This window comes from Macadamia integrifolia, unplaced genomic scaffold (genome assembly GCF_013358625.1).
Source record: "Macadamia integrifolia cultivar HAES 741 unplaced genomic scaffold, SCU_Mint_v3 scaffold1427, whole genome shotgun sequence".
Lineage (NCBI taxonomy): Eukaryota > Viridiplantae > Streptophyta > Magnoliopsida > Proteales > Proteaceae > Macadamia > Macadamia integrifolia.
The window spans coordinates 11,604-31,627 of NW_024868200.1; positions in this window are offsets into that span (position 1 = coordinate 11,604).

Sequence of the window (20,024 nt, forward strand, 5' to 3'; positions counted from 1 at the left end):
TAGGTGGGTCCTCTTGTGCCCCACCCTAACTAAAGGTCTCTGGAGGTTGTGAAAGTGAGGTTTTCCCCACAGAGCGGGACCTCCTAGGATTCAGTGGTCGACCGACCGGACGAGGACCATGTGGGGCACCCCATGCATTGCTACTAGATCTAGTACGTACCATCGTATCCCTGTACCTGGAACATATCATACACCACATTGGTTAAACACCATAGATTTGATATTGGCACATAATTTTATACCAAAACGCAGGGTATTATAGTGTATGATAGTTTTCAACTAACCGCAACTTAATTCCAAAAATACAGGGTTAGTGCTTCAACAAGTATGTCAATGGTCCCACTTGACCATAACATATTATTATAAGAATAATAATAATTATATTAATAATACTCATAACATATTAACAATCCCATTTTTCAGGTTTTCTCACAACCGGTGGGCTGCCACTGGCAGACAGGTTGGCCCGCCGGTCAGCCTGTCGGTCCAAATCTTCAATCGGCGGGCTGAGACCGACGGGTAGGTGGGTCCGCCGGTCCTACCCGAGCGAAAATCTCAAACAGGGCATTTAAGCCCCTGTTCTTCCTTATTTCCGCCATTTCCCCTCTCTCTCTCTCTCTCTCTCTCTCTCTCTCTCAGGCGATTTTGGAGAGCATCTTGACGCTTCCACTCGCGATCTCACTCAACGATCTGGCGCTTTTGAGAAGATTCAACCCTCCACTTACAAGTAAGTTTCTTCCTCATTTCCTTCTCAGAACTTGCATTTTGGGGTAGAAACTCATGAGTTGTCTTAAATCTCACTTCCTTTCCATGTTTCTTTCCATAGAACAGTGATTTCATATGAATGTGATGTTTCTCTTGTGATTTATTTCTAGTTTTAGGATTTACTTCTCCATTTTTGAGAGAAATCCCAACCGTGCCCTAGTTTTCTCAAATTTGGGGATTTCTTCGATTCCTACTCTTTTTCCCCAATTAGTAACTCAAATGCAATGCATTATGTTTGATTTGTACTTAACATGTTGTAGGGATCATAGAAAGTCCCTTATGTTTGAAATCCCATATCTTCCCATGAAAATCCATCTTTTGTGTTGGGTTTTCTTTGATTTTCTTTACATCCTTTCATATTTGTGGACCTCAATAGCACATTAGCATATGTTTTTCCATGTTCTTGATTGCACTACAATGGCATTTCATCCATGAACTTGTAAGCTTCATGCTTCAGTCTATTGTGAGTCTTTTCATTTTTTTCCTTAGATTAAACTTGCATAATGAGAATTGGGATTTTTCTACCATTCTTTACTTGCCATACTATATATGCCCTTTTTCTGTCACATTGCTGTTTTTCCATAATCTTTGTCTTGTCACTGGCCAGGCATTTCATTCATAGACTTTTTATCATTCCTCACATGTCACATTTTGTCACATTCTATTTCTTTCCATGATTTCTGTTTTGTCACTTACCCTTCTTTCCTCTTTTCTTGCCAGGATGTCATCTCGCAAAGGCAAGGAGCCTGCATCCTCTGGCACTCGGTGTAAGATCACCACTTCTAAGCGGAAGAGTGCGGGGACTAGTCCTCCAGCCCCCTGCACAGGGCGACCCGGACCTGCCCCCATTGATCATTCTGACTATGACGAGGAACTCTTTCGCTGTTCAGAGGCAGCAGCCAACTGGTAGGCCTTCCTGAAGAGGTCTGTAATGATGGAGAAGACTGTGGTAGCTGACGACTTCCATAAGATTCAGCTTCAGGAGAGGTTCACAGCACGGGGCTGGTAGTCTATCCTGCACATAGACCGTCCGTGCTACGAGCAGTTGGTCCGTAGATTCTACTACAACCTGGAGGTTTCCTACCAGTATGGGGAGTATGCTATAATCAGTATGGTGAAGGGGGTGGACATTCAGCTGACCGTGGACACCCTGGCTAGTATTTTGGGTATCTCCTCAGCTAGGCACCGTTACTACAGTCCTCCCAGGAGTAAGCCCCTGGGCCCGTTCATGAGTTTGGAGACATCGAACCACATCTATGAGACCATCTATGGCAGCAGTGCGCGTTCGGAGTCCAAGACATCATTTTACCCGGAGGTTCGTGTGTTTACCCGATTGGTCCAATTCAACTTGCTCCCCAGAGGAGGTCATCGGAACCAGGTGGCCTTCATGGTAGCCTTCTTAGCTTATTGCATCTATACAACCTTAGAGGGAGGCATCGAGCACTTGTGCTTGCCCTACGTCATACTCAAGACGATGGAGCACCACACGTCACACCCCGAGGACGGAGGATTTCTATATGGCAGGATCCTCACCAGGATCTTCGAGTTCTTCGGGGTGGACCTGAGTGGTGAGGAGGGGAAAACTTCAGCGGACAAGTTCGACAAGGGAAATCTCTTGAGGATGGGTCTCCACACCCTTATGGATGTACCTCAAAGAGCAGGAGCTCAGAGAGGTAGGGATAGGAGGGCTGCCCCTATGGAGGATGTTCCCATGGAGGAGGAGTCTAGTGAGGAGGATGAGGACTATGTTCCTCAGGATGAGGAGGATGATTTGGTGGATGAGGACATCCTGGAGGAGGTGCCTCAGGAGTCGAGGGGTGCTGATCCTGGCTTCACTAGAGCTACAGGCCCACAGCATAGAGCCCCACCACCGAAGAGTGGTGCATATGATTTTGAGGGTATGATGTCCACTATGAGGGCTTTGAAGGATGGCTAAGATCATCTGTTAAGAAGACTGGATGAGAGTGCTACTAGGGAGGAATGCATTTTAGAGAGGCAGGCTACTTTGGAGAATTCCTTTCTCAGACTGGGCCAGGACTTGGATACAACGGCCAATGCCATTTCAGTAGATTTTGGCTGACTTCGGAGGGAGGTACGGCTGGTGAACTCGAGGTTTGACTACTATGACCATCGACTCAACGTCAACTCTAGACCTCAGGTGAACATAGTAGTATTGGACGATGATGATGACGATGATCATTGAGGAACTGGCTCGTCCACACCAGCTTCTCACCTGCTTCATTGTTGTTGAATCTTATTGTATATATTTTTTTTTCTTTCTATTCTCATTCTTGTACTTTCTCTGTAACTGGACTTATTTGTGGGATGATATGTTTTGACAGTGGTCTGTGGTGAATTTGTATATTTGATAACTTGTGTAGTTTAGTTGTGGTGTCATTGTTAATTTTGATCATTGTTATATATATGGATATGTTGTTTATCAAGTGTTTGTGTGAAAAATTTTTGGAAATCTCATTTTACGCCGTTATGCTACCGAAATTTCGTCAAACTTATACTCGATGGGTTATGACACCAATTAATTAACCTTTTGTTTTCTCTCCCGCATACCATGAATGCAATATCTAAATGTAACCATTTTTTATTCCTTTCTTTCTTTGGCTTTTAACTCTTTAAAGTTTTTACATTAACTCAATCCCATTTCCTATTATAGATTCTACGGGGTCTAAACAGCATGCTGTGAGTGGAGTAGAGCATCATGCTCTGATACCACCGTTGTCACACCCCGTTCACACAGAACTGGGCTAGTGACTGGGTTAACACCGGTTAACCCAAACCTGCCAGGATCATCTGATACAGTATTCCACCATAGCATACACGCAACTAAGAAAGTGTTCATCAGTTCAGCGAAAGACTTGGTTTACCTATGAATATTCCCATAATACTTGATACCCAAATTGTAATACAATAGTTAAGTACATGTGGGCCCGAAGGCATGATATTTACATAAAAAGAATACAATTCACATATTAAGTACACAAAGGGAATCATCAAAAATCAAAGAGTCAGCTCAGCTCGGTATTAGAAGTAGGGCTCAGCTCCGTATCAAAAGGTAGAGCTCAGCCTGGTATCAGAAGGTAGAGCTCAGCTCAGTATCAAACAAGGCTCAGCTCGGTATCAAGAGGTAGAGCTCATCTCAGCATCAAAACTGTGGTCCCACAGCACAACTCTCGCACGAGCAATCTGTGTCGTGCTCTAATTCTTCAGGGACCCACCAATCCCCTTCAGGGAACTCAATTGTGGGGCCCGACCCGTGCTCTTCAGACGGATGACCTGTAAAATCATCTAAAAGAGGTGCACATGTGGGATGAGCTCACTAGCTTAGTAAGTGGAAAGGACCACACAGTAGTCCACACAAAAAATCACAACCATATGCACTATATGCTATGCAATACATTTTAAAATCACATCCACCTAAGCAACATTACTAAGTCTTTGGTTTAGTGCTACTACAGCCACAGTGCACGTATACTCTGGGTACGAGCAGCGAACTCCATCCCGCGATACGCCCATAGGGCTGTCGGAGAAGGCCCACCGTGAGTACTCGAAAAAATAAAACATGTCGATCACCGGCTCTTAACATAAAATAAATGACAGAAATTTAACGGTGCTGACTCCAGCAATTTAAAAGTAGTACGATTGGCCCTCTTGAATATACCACCGGGGTTGCCGGCTGTCCTAATGACCCACCGGACGTATGTCTAACCGCCATAGTGACCCGACAACCGCGACCACGGTTTCCCCCCCAATGGTAACCCAACACCTTAACCCCTGTTGGGAAGGGTCGTAGCACAGGTAGATGATAATCCTAAACCGCATGCTCCTATATGACAATAGTACGATTGCATAGTGCCACCGCATCCCATACCACGGGCCACCAATGCACTCATTTCCAAGCCGACTATGGCATCTAGTCTATTAATGCATCATGCACGATAATGTCAACATTCATCGCATAAGCATATCATCACTTGGCATTTAGAAAATAAACACAGCACCCATGGCATAACAATGTGAGGATGACTAATCTACATAGCATTTTCATGATGACATGGCTAGTCTAGATACAATTAAATGAATGTCAAACAATGCCTTGAAACAAGGCCAAACCTCCTCTCCCCACTTACCTGTAGTGTACAAGGACTCACGCTCGGTACGGGTGAGATCCGGTGCGAGAAGCGTAAGATTTGGTGAACCTATCTTGAGTGAGAGGGGTTAGTATATCACCATTTTGGGATCAAAATTAACAAGATCCAATGATAAAATCATGTTTATAATCCTAAACGAAGGTCGCACGGTCGTCTTGGGTCCAATCGGACGTAAAAATCACGTTGGGAGCCTCTCGGGTGTGTCGGACAGCCCACCTGTCTGACCCACCAGTCAGACCCACTGGTCCTGACCGGCAGGTAGGTCTGCTCATCGGTCAGCCCACCGGTTGGGCCCACCGGTTGGCCCCGAGTGTTTGTCCTCTCAGGCGGGTGCCTACAGGCGGGCCAAATGGCCCACCGGTCTTGGCGGGAAATGCCATTTTCACCTGAAACCTTCCCCAACCTTTGGGGAATCAAATGGGGCTCTTCCAAATCCATTCTCCACACATTCAAGGTCTCATAAGGTGGTTCTAACCTAGATCTAGGTTAGATTTAAGGAATGGAAAGCCATCTTACCTTCTTTGCTCAAGAACTTCTTCAAAACCCCAAAATCACTTCAAATCAACAATGCTTCTCCAACCTTGTAAACACTTCTTCAAATCCTTCAAAATCAACACATAGATCATCTATTAAACCTTAGATTCATCATCTCAAGGGGGATTTACAAGACCTCAAGAAACCCTACCTAAATCAAAGGTTTTACTTGGGTATGGTGAAAGTTTAAGGAACCTAGCCTTTGCTCACCTCTAAACGTAGATCTAGTGTTGGAGATCACTCTTCCGGTGTCGGAATGGGAAGATCAAGCCTCGGCGCCGCTGAAATCCATCTCTTCTTCCTCTTCCTTCTCTTCTCCTCTTCTTTCCCTTCTTTTCTCTCTCCTCTTTACTTTTCTCACCAACGTCCGAGTGTCATAAATGAGAAAAGAAAAAGGAAAATATAAATGCTATTTATACTTCCTAAAATAACTAAGTAATCACATGGGTGGGTCACTCAGGTGGGTGGATGCCCCCACCTGTGACCACCCACCTGAGGCCAAAACTTGGCCAACAAGTGGGATTTTGACAGAATTCGGCCCTCGGCACGAATCTCACTCTTGGCATAAGATGTAATATACGTATGCGCCTTAAGATACGGCTACATACCTGCTTTATCCGTACATGACCTTATGATATGTACCTGTACACGGCTTGGGTTACCCCCGTCTCTTCTGGCACTGGCTCAGACTTTTCGGGCCAGCCGATGTTTAAGGTCACCCTTGCCTTCATGGTCCATAAGGAACCCACCTTAGCTCTATCCAGTTCGGGTCCTGTATGGTTAAACTGGGTCAACCATGAAATCAGACCGGGTTTAAGAAGTAAGGTATTACAACTAAGGCCTTTCCTTTGTAGTCTCTTCCACTTTGAGTCTCCATTACACTGATAGGTTTCTTCACAATAATCTCTATGGGATAGTAATCTCATTATCACTATCTGTTATGGAAATTATCTCTACCATAGGATCATCGTCTTCTTCAGATTCTCCTTCCCTGCTTGGGGTAGGAAGTCGAGGTCCTCCACAGATATCAAAGAGCCCTAGCTCGTAATTTCTTGATCACATTGGAAAGGCGTTTGACCCCTGTATCAATCATTTCTATAAGCCTATCATGTCCCCTAATTTTTCGAGGTTTACCAATTGCTCGGTGTAGTAGTGCTCACTGATGGCCACTTCACCTAGCATTTGGTCAATTTCATCAACTTCAAGTTTTATCTCAACCAAGCACCCATAGACGTTACTCATATGCTCTGCTATAGGGTTTGCTTCGCCTTCAACAATTATCTCATGTCCTCGACTATCTTCTGAATCTGATGCCGACTCATCCCCTTTCATATAGATCTTGAGTGCTGATTGGATAGCATTTGTGTGGTCAGTTATTGGGTCATCTTCGCCGATTGTATACACAAAATATCCTCCAGGATCTCTGGGTGAATAATAACTAGATTCATAATCTTCATTATTACTATCATCCCAGTCCTGGTACTTATCATCACTTCGAGAATCAGAGTCATCATTATCATCCCAATCCTCACTCTTGTCCTCATCGTCATTGTCGTCATCCTCTTCTTCACTGATTTCCCCCTCACTTGGTTCTTCATCAGATTCCTCATGACCCTTGAATTCTCCTGCATCCAAACGTTCATAGTATTCGGAGAGTATAGATCAGAAGATTTCTATAGGTCCAGACTTGACCTCATTGGCTTAAATCCTGATCATTCCAGACTCATCATCTTTTGTGTCACTCCCTATATGGATTAGGGAGGTGTGATCTTTGATCTGTTCCCCTATTGCCAATGTTGTTACTGCTCTAAGAAGGTCTTCTGTGACTTCTTTAATTATCTCTGGACTGTCCTCTTGAGGTATGGTCATCTGAATTAGAGATGTAGGAGCAACATCTTGACTTTCCCCTAAGCCATTCACTAAACCTGTTGACGAGGTCATCTTTGGAGAATCCTATAAGGTAAGCATATCCTTCCAATTGTACCTACCAATCCATCCTTCTTTTGGGTTATCCACTGAACCTTAAGAATGGGAATGGTATGAGGGTGATGAGGGATATGAGGCGGGGTGATATGAGGGTGATGTGATGTAAGAGGTAGGATATTGTGATGAAGATAGGGGGTGGTAGGATGATGATGGGGCTCCTTCTCCTTGATGGTGCAGTGACGGATGATGGTATGGTGGAGGTTGATGGTATGACGAAAGTTGTTGGAAGTTTGATGAGGTTACAGGTATGGTACAGTGGATTCTCCTGTTGATGATGAAGGAGGGATAGCGGCTGTCTGATCTTCTAATGACTCTTCTCTTCTAGGAGTTCTCATGACCTTGGCTCTTTGACTCATGACTTTCCTGTAAGTGCGGGCATTTATGTGATTCCTCTGAGCTCTAAGTGTGATAAGTTGAGTGGGATCAGTCTCTGTTGCTTCTTCTTCTAGGTTGTACATATAACTAGAGTGAGGAACTCCAAAATCATAGAACATGGGATGAACAAAGTGTCTATCTGCATAGTACATGTAGAGGGCCCTTCGGAAAGAGTTACACTCCTTTCGACAAGCCTCCTTAACGAAGCTGATGATATGCCTCACTATTTTTGGAGGAAGGGACAATCTTTTCATATGCACCAACTTCTCTTTCCATTTATTATGCCTCCTGATATTATACTTCTTGGAGTCTCCAATAAGATGAGTTAGATCAAAGAATCGAGGATCCCAATCTAGCCTATCATTTACCATTGACGACATATTGATGGTTCCATGATCTGGGAGTGGATTAGTATAGACATTGGGAGGCTGTTTGACCTTAACCTCAATAGTCCCATTGTCAACCAAATCCTGGATTGCATGTTGAAGACCTAAGCATCTTTCAGTGGTATGCCACTTCTGAGTATGGTAAGCACAATATTTATGGTCCCTATACCAAGCTAGGGGAGGGTTGCTAATTACCCTTGAAGCCACTATCCCTAGCAATCCTTGTACTTTAGCTTCTCATATACCACTACCATGGGCATTCCCAAATCAGTGAACTGTCTTCTCAGGCGAGGAGCCTTCTGAACAGGAGCATCTACTTGTATTACAAAAGGTTGTGAAGAGGTGATGGGTGATACTGACTATTAGACCGCGCCTACCACATTGGTTTAGGGACCCTTTCCTCATCTAACTCTGGTGTTCTTTCCCACATCTTGGGAGAACCATTGATACTGGGCATCCCTTAGGATTATATTTTCCACACGTGTACCAGTGGCATCAAAGCATCCAAAGTCTATAGATATTGGTAGTAGAGAACATCATAATAAGGCATAGACAAATTTTCAATCAACATTTCTACTTCCTCTGCTTTAGAAGGTCGGTTTGCTATCTTTGTGGCCTTGTCTCTAAACCTCATTAAGAAGGCAGTGAATCCTTCCTTGGGCTGCTGTCTCAATGTCTCAAGTTCTCGACACTTCACATCCACTTCAGTGTTATATGAGTATTGCTTGGTGAAGGCTTCCACCACTATTGTCCAATTTTAGGTTTGGGCAGACTCCAATTGCGTAAGCCACCTCGGTGCTAGCCCTGATAGGGTTAACATGAAAGCTTATCCCATCTGGTTGTCAGCAAGCTACCATGACTTGGCGATGCTGAGAAAGACTTTCAGATGAGCCTTGGGGTCTCCTGACCCATCAAATATGTCAATCTACCATTTGAACTTCTCAGGGATTCTTGCCTCGGAAAAGAAACTCATCTTATTGGAATCCACTACTTGACTTTCTGAACTCTTTCCTGTTCGGATCAGATTTTCCAACTTTTCCAATTTCTCTTTGAGTTTTCTTTCTTTCTCCATCTTCGGAGGTTCCATTCGGACATGCATCGCAAATTCCTCTTCCTAATCTTTAATCATCACTCTGGGCAAAGGGACCCAAGAATAGGTTCCTAGTTTACCATTTGGACGAGTAGGTGAAACTCCTTGTTAACTAGTTGGCCTAATTTGCTCTAGTTCCCTTGAGTCTACTCAAAAAAATTTCCCCCGTTCTGTTCCAATTCCCCTGTAGCCTATGGTGGTTCGTCCTTGGGATTAGTCCTAGGAGGGTTTCGGAGAATGTGCAATATCTGGGCCAATCCACTCTTAACCTCGGCCATTTCTGTCTGTAAGGTCTCTACGAGGTGGACCCATACTTGTTCGGGTGATTCATGGTTGTGTGGATCCATGTGAACCAGACTATAGTCACTTGGAAGAAGACAATCTCGGAGAGACGACAAAGGTGACATTGGACTTAAGCGAGTCAACTGGTTACCCTAACGTGTCCAAATGGACTATAAATAATACTTGAGGTGTGAAATTATACCTAAACCAAAAGTGGCTTATTTTAGGATTCTTATATTCCCAACCCTTTGTTCATTCATCACTCAATTGTCAACTAATGATTCATCCAAAGTTAGTCCACTTAATGATAGGGAGTGGATAGGGGTTGAAACCCCTAGTCCACTCAATGTCATAGGTGGAAGATACATACAAATAGCTTGACCAGAATACTCCTACAAGACATTCTCTACCAATAAAGTCATGCTTTCCTTAATCGTAACCCACTAGATGATCTTCCTCCTAGTTTCCTCGGGTCTTTTAGATAATTTGGAATTTTACAGGAATATCATTATTCGATCTCAGAATGTCATAAAGTACGTGGACCTCCCTGAGGGTGCTGACACAATTACAAACATCCTCACCATTTAACAATACCCCACACCCTTGTACAGAAAGCAGCTACCATTTGGTCTCAAAGTACTCTCTATAACATACATTGACCTCCCCAAGGGTACGGGCATGACAGAGAGTCCCTTGCCAAATGATTTCACTATGAGCGCGATGAATGATGCGATTAGCGAATACAATTAGAAACATGGGGTTAGACAAACATGTATTCAATCAGATGTGGTGGAAAATGTACTTGCATTTAGAGGTAGCATCTAGTGTCGGAAGCTTGACATATCCCTAGTGGAGTCACCACTGTGAGGATAGCGGCCAAAAAAAGACCTTGCATTTGGCCCTCTCTCCTCTCTTTCTCTTTCTTAAGGAGGGGTGTGTCATGTGTGCTTATCCATGGGCCCCGTACAGTCGTATTATCGCTCAGAGATATGTAGAGGCCTATTTTTCAGGAGTGTAAAGGTCATCATCGATACTGGTATTTGATGATGATCTAATATGGGGGATTGAGATCATACAAAAAGGGTTTGGAGTCACCACCTAGGATTATGGGCCTAGGACCTAGGGGAGGGCCCAATTCCTAAGAAAAGAGCCCAATAATTGGTCTGGTCCAGAGATTTGGAATACATGTCAGGTTTTAAAGTTGGGAAGGTGTTAGGCACCCAATCTACCCGGTTCAACCGATCTTCCCACTAAATGTTTAAGAACGAACATTTTCCATAGTTATTCCTATTCCACATGCATGGCTAAGTTATCACACATATATACATTGACTGAGTTTAAATATTATATACACTCAAACAAGGTCAATATAAAGTCTACGTTATGCTAATTTGGGTGAGAAATTATACCTGAGCTTGACCCCCGTTTCTGATCAAGAGGGGTGAACCCCTGATTAGTGTTTGCACAAACTTTCTTATTGATTCTCCCAGCTCAGGGGAAGATCGTCTTGACTTCCAACTTTCTTTTTGGAGAGATGCTGATTGTGGTAATATTCGAACAGAGTTTCAGCTAGGAACGGTCACATTCAAGCTTAGACTAAGGTGTCAATTCGATAGAGCTTTCGCTAGGGATGGACTACTTTTGAATTTTAGCTGAGGTGGCACTCTGACAGAGCTTCCGCTGGGGATACATTATAGGAGGGCTAGGCTGAGGTGGTAGAGCTTCCGCTGGGGATAGGCTATAGGAGGGCTAGTCTGAGGTGGCACTCCGACAATGCTTCTATTGGGGAGAGACTATGGGAGGGCTAGGCTAAGGTGGCACTCTGGCAGAGCTTCCACTGGGGATAAGCTATGGGAGGGTTAGGCTGAGGTGGCACTCTGGCAGAGCTTTCGTTGGGGATAGGCTATGGGAGGGCTAGGCTGAGATGGCACTCTAGCAGAGCTTCCACTAGGAATAGGCTATGGGAGGGCTAGGCTAAGGTGGCACTCCGACAAAGCTTTCGCTAGGAATAGGCTATGGGAGGGCTTAACAAAACTCAAATGATTGAGGAACTTTAAAGGCCCAAAGAACACTTTGAATCTATGTAGATCGCTTTGAAGAGTTGAAGAACCTCAAAAGGGGAGGGGAGACTAAGGCGAAGTTTCTCTTACACAATATGCTCACTCAAAAAATTCAGATGATTGAAGAACTTCGAAGGCTTGAAGAACACTTGGAAGATTCAAAGAACACTTCGAATCTTATGAAGATTACTCGGAAGACTTGAAGAACCTCAAGGGAGGAGGGGAGGAGAGAGGGCACAGCTTCTCTACATGGGGTTAGCCAAACATGTTTTCAAACAGATGTGGTAGAAAATGTTCTTACATTTAATGGTAGCATCTAGTGTCAGGAGCTTGACATGTCCCCAGTGGAGTCGTCACTGTGAGGGTCACGTCCGGAGACCTGTCTTCTCTCCCTTTGAGGGAGGGGAAAAAGATTTGTATTCAGCCCTCCCTCTCTCCTCTCTTTCTCTTTCTTAGGGAGGTGAGTGTCGTGTGTGCTTACCTACAGGCCCTGCACTACCGTATGGCCGCTCGGAGATACGTGGAGACCTATTTCACAAAAGTATAAAGGTCATTATTGAGACGGGGATTTGATGATAGTCCAATACAGGGGATTAGGATCAAGCAAAAGGGTCTGAAATTGTCACCTAAGATTATGGGCCTAGGACCCGGGGGTGGGCCCTATTCCTGAGAAAATGGCCTGAAAGTTGGTCTAGTCTAGAGATTTAGGGTACGTGTCTGATTGTAGAGTTGGAAAGGTGTTAGAGACCCAATCTACCTGTTTCAATCGATCTTCCTACTAAATACTTAAGAATGAATATTTTCCACAATTATTACTATTCTGCATGCATGACTAAATTACCATACATATATACATTGACTAAATTTAAACAATTATGTACACTAAAACAAGGTCAATATAAAGTCTACATTATGCTAATTTTAGGTGAGAAATTATACCTGAGCTTGACCCCTACTTCAGCTCAAGAGGGGTGGACCCCCAATTAGTGTTGGCATGAGCTTTCTTGTGGATTCTCCTGGTTCAAGGAAAGATGGTCTTGACCTCCAAATACCTTTTTCGATAGATACTGACTGGGTATTATTTGGACAAAGTTCTAGCTAGGAACGGTTACTTTCAAGCTTAGACTAAGGTGTTGATTCGGCTGAGCTTCAGCTAGGGATGGGCTACTTCTGGATTTTGGTTGAGGTGGTACTCCGATGGAGTTTCCATTGGGGATAGGCTATAGGAGGGCTAGGCTGAGGTGGCACTCCAACGGAGCTTCTGCTAGGGATAGGCTATGGGAGGGTTAGGTTGAGGTGGCACTTCGGCAAAGCTTCCACTGAGGATAGGCTATGGAAGGGCTAGGCTAAGGTGGCACTCCGATAAAGCTTTAGCTGGGAATAGGCTACGAGAGGGCTAGGCTGAGATGGCACTCTGGTAGAGCTTTCACTGGAAATAGGCTAAAACTTAAATGATTGAGGAACTTCGAAGGCCCAAAGAACACTTCAAAGATTCGAAGAATACTTTGAATCTATATAGATCGCTTCAAAGACTTGAAGAACCTCAAAAGGGGAGGGGAGACTAAGGTGTAGTTTCTCCTACACAAAATGCTCACTCAAAAAATTCAGATGATTGAAGAACTTTGAAGGCCCAAAGAACACTTAGAAGATTTGAAAAACACTTCGAATCTTATGAAGATCACTCTGAAGACTTGAAGAACCTCAAGGGGGGAGGGGAGGAGAGAGGGCACAGCTTCTCTACAAAGGATGCTCACTAGGAGGCTTGAGTGTTAAAAATCAAAGGGTATGGGGTATTTATAGATTTTTTGGACCAATGGGGAGGAAAGGGGGATTTCCTTAACCAATGGGGTTAAAAAGTGAATTTTCTTAGTCAATGGGGTAACAAAGTGAATTTTTGGGCCAATAGGGTGAAGGGTAATTTTCTTTGGCCACTGAGGTGTAAAGATGCTTTTTTAGGCCAATGAGATGAAAAGATACTTTTTCGGGCTAATAGGATGAAAGGGGTAATTTTTTTACCAATGGAAAAAAAGATGCTTTATTAGCCAATAGTGTGAAAAGATACTTCTTTGGGTTAATGGGAGGTCACGGTGTAGGGTACGCTAGCGGGGCAGTACACAGTACACAAGCAGGTGAACAGGGAATCCCCTCATAAATCCAATCATCGAAATGAGGCACACAGGGCTGGACTGGGCGTACGGGATAGGGTGGGGGCGCATAGGGTAGAGTGAGGCTCACGGGGTAGACGGGGGCACACAGGACAGGGCAGGGGCGCACGGGGCAGGGCGGAGGTGCATGAGGTTAGCGTGATATCTAAAATTATGGTTAGTGAGATATCTAAAATCTCCTATTTTTTGTCTTTTAGTGATCTGCTATGTCCAAAACTGAAACCGCTTGGTGTGATTGATTTTTACTATTGTCTTAAGACTTTGGTTCATTGTTTACTACTGATTTGAACCTATATGAGCTATTCGAAGTCCCTAGTTAATTACTACTATTCTATCCTAACCAATATTAAGGGTCTAAGATTGATGAACAGTTGAATTATTATTGTTCTGCTGATTTGTTTATTACTGGTGTTTTTGGGTATTTGGTTGTTCTTTGGTTTATAAGTTCCTGCAATTTGAGTCTAGTTTGATTTATCAAGTCTAGTCCTACATTAAGTGGTATCAGAGCATGGCTGAGAACAACACCCCCTCCCTAGTTTCTATTACGGAGATGCTACAGAATATGAGAACGAAATTGAAGGCTAAATAGAAAGCTTTGCAAACTGAACTAAATGTAAGGTTGTTGGCTATGGAGACCCAATCACAACATCATACCCGTGATTCTTATACACCACCTGAAGTGGAAGCCCCATTGGATGTAACTACCCAGTTGGCTAAAAGAGACCTATCCCTAATCTGAGAGCACCACAGAAGGTTCCTATAGAGCAACCTACTTTTGAAGAACACATAAGGTGATACTTTGAGACTGAATGTCCTGTACAGCAGAGGTACTCAAGAAACTCACAGAAGGTTAAGCTTGACTTGAAAGAGTTTGATGGAAGACATGACCCCAAATTGTTCTATGATTGGGTAGTGGCTTTGAATGACTATTTTGACTATTATGACTTACCTAAGGAACAGAAGATGAAACTAGCTCGTGCTAAGCTAGTTGAGGCTGCTCGTGATTAGTGGAGGACTTATGAGCGAGAGTTGGAAGACCGTGGTAAAGAGCCTACCACTTGGGAGGAGAAGAAGCTTGAACTACTGGCAAATACTTGCCACGCAACTTTAGAGCTCGCATACAAGACCAGCTGAATTATTTTCGTCAAAGGACTATGACTATTGTAGTGTATATGAATAGGTTTGATGCACTTTATTCTCGCATAGGCATAAGGGAGAATGAAAGGTAACTATTATCTCAGTTTCGACTGGGATTGCAAGCTGAAATCAACAGGGCGATTGGTGTTGTTGATGTATACTCAATGAGGGATTGCTTTGACAAGGCCCTACGAGCAGAGGAGCTTATAGCACAGTTAGGTAGAAGGTTTGGTTTTCAAGTTAGGGAGGTCAAGAAAAATTTTTCAGCCACTAAACCTAGTAGCTCAGCACCCTAAAGTCCACTTTTCCTCCATGGGCTGATCACAAAGGAAAGGCACCCATAGTACTTCCATTGCCAATAGGTAGGACACTTTGCTAAGACTTGCCCACATAAGCTAAGGGTTAATGCAGTAGCTAAAGTTGAAGACTCCAATGAGGAAGATGAATCAGCTCTTTACCCTTACCCTTTAGATGATGATGATGATGGTGGATATGACTATAACATAGAAGACACTAATGAGGATGGCGCTCATGAATTACATATTGTTACCTGTATTTTGGTGGCTAAAACCAAAGGAGAGTATTGGCAACATAACTACATATTCTATAGCCATATGAAGTTAGGCGAGCATACTTGTCAGATTATAATTGATAGTGGTAGTTGTGTCAATGTTGTCTCTGAAGCCTTTGTGAAGAAAGCGATTTTGAAATCTGACCCACATCCTCAACCTTATAAGGTATCCTTGCTGAATGGTAATACCTTAGACGTGAACAAGCGATGCTCAGTCCCTTCAAAACTTTACCGGAATGAAGAGAAATTTTGGTGTGATGTGATTCTAATGAAACTCATAGATGTATTGCTTGGTCGTCCCTGGATGTATGACGATGATGCCATGGTTGGAGGGAAGAAAAATCTATGTACGTTCATGTGGAAGGGTGTTCCTACAACTTTCTATCCGGTAAATATGCCGGCTGAATTACGGCGACGGAGATCCCTAAAATCAAATCAGAAGGACATTGACATTGAGAAGAAGGTGGTAGTTATGCCCACAAAGGAGTTGCTAGCTATTTCCCATAAGCAGTTCTTATGCACAAGTTATGAGACTGGAATGGTTATGGCTCTTATTACTAGGGAAGTCTCTCCCCAACCTGAGGTAATGCATAGTGCACCTATCAAAGAGATCCTTTCTGATTTTTTTGACTTAGTCTGTGATAATCTACCAGATGAGCTATCTCACATGCATGACATATAGCATGCTATTGATTTGGTACCCAGTTTGGTTTTATCCAACCTTCCTACTTATAGACTTAGCCCTACTGAACATGTCGAGCTGAAACGGTAAGTGGATGGATTATTATAGAAGGGCTTCATTGAGAAGAATTTAAGTTCTTGTGTGGTACCAGCTTTACTCACGTAGAAGCAAGATGGTTCTTGGCATATGTGTGTGGACAGTTATGTTATTAACAAGATAATAGTCAAGTATAGGTTCCTTGTACCACAACTAGATCATATGTTGGATATGTTACCAGGAGCAAAGGCCTTCTCCAAATTAGATATGAGAAGTGGCTATCATCAGATTCGCATCCATTCTGGAGATGAGTGGAATATTGCCTTCAAGACCAACGATGACTTGTACGAGTGGAAAGCCATGTCTTTCGGTCTAACGAATGCAGCTAGCACCTTCATGTGAGTTATGACACTAGTACTTTGTCCTTTCATTGGTCGCTTTTTGGTTCTTTACTTTGATGATATTTTGATATACAATATGAACCAAGATGAGCATATGGATCACTTGAGGCAAGTCTTGAGAGTACACCTTGCAGAGAATTTATATATCAATCTCAAGAAGTGCTCCTTTATTCTGCCCAAGGTTGTATTCCTCGGATTTATAGTGTCATCAGAAGGGGTTGAGGCTGATCCGGAGAAGACCAAGAGCATCACTGATTGGCCTATACCTAAGACACTAACAGAAGTCCATAGCTTCTATGGTTTGATTTCCTTCTATAGGAGATTTATTTGGAATTTCAGTGCAGTTATGGCACCCATCACTGAATGTATGAAGGCAAGTAAAAGGAAGTTTGAATGGACAGCTGTAGCGATCTAAGCCTTCGCTCTTGTGAGGAGGAAGATGACAGAGGCACCCATTCTAGACCTACCAGATTTTGATAGAGTATTTAAGGTAGATATTAATGCTTCACATGTTGGGCTAGGAGGAATGTTAATGTAAGGAGGGCACCTCATCACTTTCTATAGTGGGAAACTTAATGAAGCCAAGAAGCACTATTCGATATATAATCTAGAGTTGTATGTAGTTGTTCAAGTGCTACGCCATTGAAGACACCACCTCAATGGTAAGGAATTCATTTTATACACTGATCATGAGGCCTTGAAGCACCTTCAATCATAGAAATCGATTAGCCACAGGCATGCCAAATGGGTCGCTTACTTGCTGGAGTTTATATTTGCTATGAAGTACAAGGCGGGAAAAGAGAACACAGTGGTTGATGAGTGCTCACACTTAACACATTTTCAGCACACGTTATTAGCATTGATCAGATACTGAGTGAATACGCATCTGATTCTGATTTTAGCACTGTCTTTGCAGAGTTGCAACAGGGTGGACATCACCTAAAGTACTCTATTCATGATGGATACTTATTCTTTAGCACACGGCTTTATATTCCAAACTCTTCCCTACATTATCACATCATACAGGAGTTACATGGAGGAGGATTAAGAGGACATTTTGGGAAGGATAAGACTCTTATATAGGTGACAGATCGATACTATTGGCCATGCATTGCAAAAGATGATCATGTGATCAAGAGATTCCGTGTATGTCAGTTGGAAAAAGAGGGAAAATAAAACACATGTTTATACTCTCCACTACCTGTTCCTCATGCACAGTTGCTTGATGTTAGCATGGATTTTGTTCTTACACTACCCCTACCAGAGAATGACATGATTCCATTGTAATGGTTGTAGATCGTTTCTCTAAGATGACTCATTTTATACCTTGTCACAAGACTTTTGATACTTATCAAGTTGCAAAGCTCTTCTTCAAGGAGGTAGTGCGACTACCTGGGTTGCCAACTAATATTGTGTCTGACCGTGATGTTAAGTTCATGAGTTATTTTTGGAAGACATTATGGTTGAACACAGTTACAAAGCTAAACTTTTTGACTACATTTCATCCACAGACAGTCGGACAGACAGAGGTGATGAACCGTAGCTTGGGAAACTTGCTGAGGTGTTTGGTTCGAGATTATTAGAAGACTTGGCCTTCCATTCTTGATATTGCAAAATTTTCCTACAACAGCTCAGTGAATAGGACAACGGGTTGTAATCCTTTTGAGATATTTCTTAGAGTTTAGCCTAAGCGACTTATTGATCTTATGTCACTCCCACCCCAAGCTCGAGTTAGTATTGAGGCTGATGAGTTCTTGCGTTATATTACTGAGGTGTATGCCAACGTCTGACAAGATATTGCCTTGAACAATGAGGTGTATAAGGCTTCTATTAATCGTTATCTGATATATGTGGAGTTCAAACCCAAGGACATAATGATGATTCGAGTAAATCCTGTACAGTTTCAGATGGGTTTCAACACTAAGCTACATCCAAGGAACATGGGTCCCTATAAGGTGCTGAAACGTATAGGACCTAATGCTTATGTGCTTGAGTTTCCTGACGACATAACCATAAGAAACGCATTTAATGTGGTTGATCTTCACCTTTATGTTGGGCACCATTCAAATGATGGAGACACGGAACAAATGTTGAGGCTGCCCAACTGAAGCCACCTACTTCTAAAGTTATTTAAGACGTCTTGGATGATAATTACAAGACTTCGCACCATGACACCGGTTATCACACTTTTCTTGTCAAGTGGAAGGACCGTCCCCTTAGTGATTGTACTTGGATTCATACTGATGACTTTAAGATGCTTAATCCTGACTTATATGAGCACTACATGTCCATTGTCCATTCATTAGAGACGAATGTTTTCAAGCCAGGGAGAGTTAATGCAACACCGAAGGTTTACACAAGAAGGAACAAAAGGGTCGACCCAAGTGGCTGACTGGGTCAACCACATCTGGCTTATGATAGCCCACAGTTTGGGCTAGTGATGGGGGATATTAGACTATTATTTAGTTTCTAATTTTAGTCATCTATTTAGTTTCTAATTCATGTTTTAAGTTGGTTTCTAATTTCACTAGTTTACAATTTCAGTTTTTTAGTAACTACACGTTAGTAGTTTTGGTAACTCAGTTTTAGTAATTTTGAGTTAATATTATTTGTAAACATTTCCCCCATCATTATAAATAAAGAGTGGCTCATACACAAAGCCCCACGATTTTGAATATTGAAAAAAAGTCGCTGTTGGTCGCTACTATGCTTCTACTAGTTTTTTTGTGTGTCTGATCACAGAACAAGGGGTTGGTGTCTGATCTAGTTGACACTTTGTGGTGCGAAGCCCGAGTGGACTTCTCTACTATTCTCCAAGTAGTTTTTTTGGTTTTTATTCTCAAGGTCTGCTGCTTCTATGCATTACAGGTATTTCTCTTATCTCACATCAATTTGGTCCAAGCAATAGGCATTCTGGGCAGTAATTTCGATCTGCTATTCTGGCCCAACCCTTGTCCCTCTCTGGTTGATATTTTGGCAGGAGGTTACCCTCCTGTAGAGGGAGGTTCGATCCATATTGGAGCCCCATCTGATCAGTGGTTAGCGAGATATCTAAAATCTCCTACTTTTTGTCTTTTAGTGGTCTGCTGTGTCTAGAACTGAAACCGATTGGTGCGATTGATTTTTACTATTGTCTTAAGACTTTAGTTCATTGTTTACTACTGATTTGAACCTACTGCTGGTGTGTTTAGGTATTTGGTTGTTCTTTGATTTATAAGTTCCTGCAGTTCAGGTCTAGTTTGATTTGTCAAATCCAGTCCTACATTAGTTAGTTGGTCTTACTTGAATGCTACTTGTCCTTTTCTCCCTTTATGAGCGGAGCAAGAAAGGATGACTATTTTTCCTCGTCTCCCTTTTTTTTTATTGATCTGGGATGATTTGGTCTGAA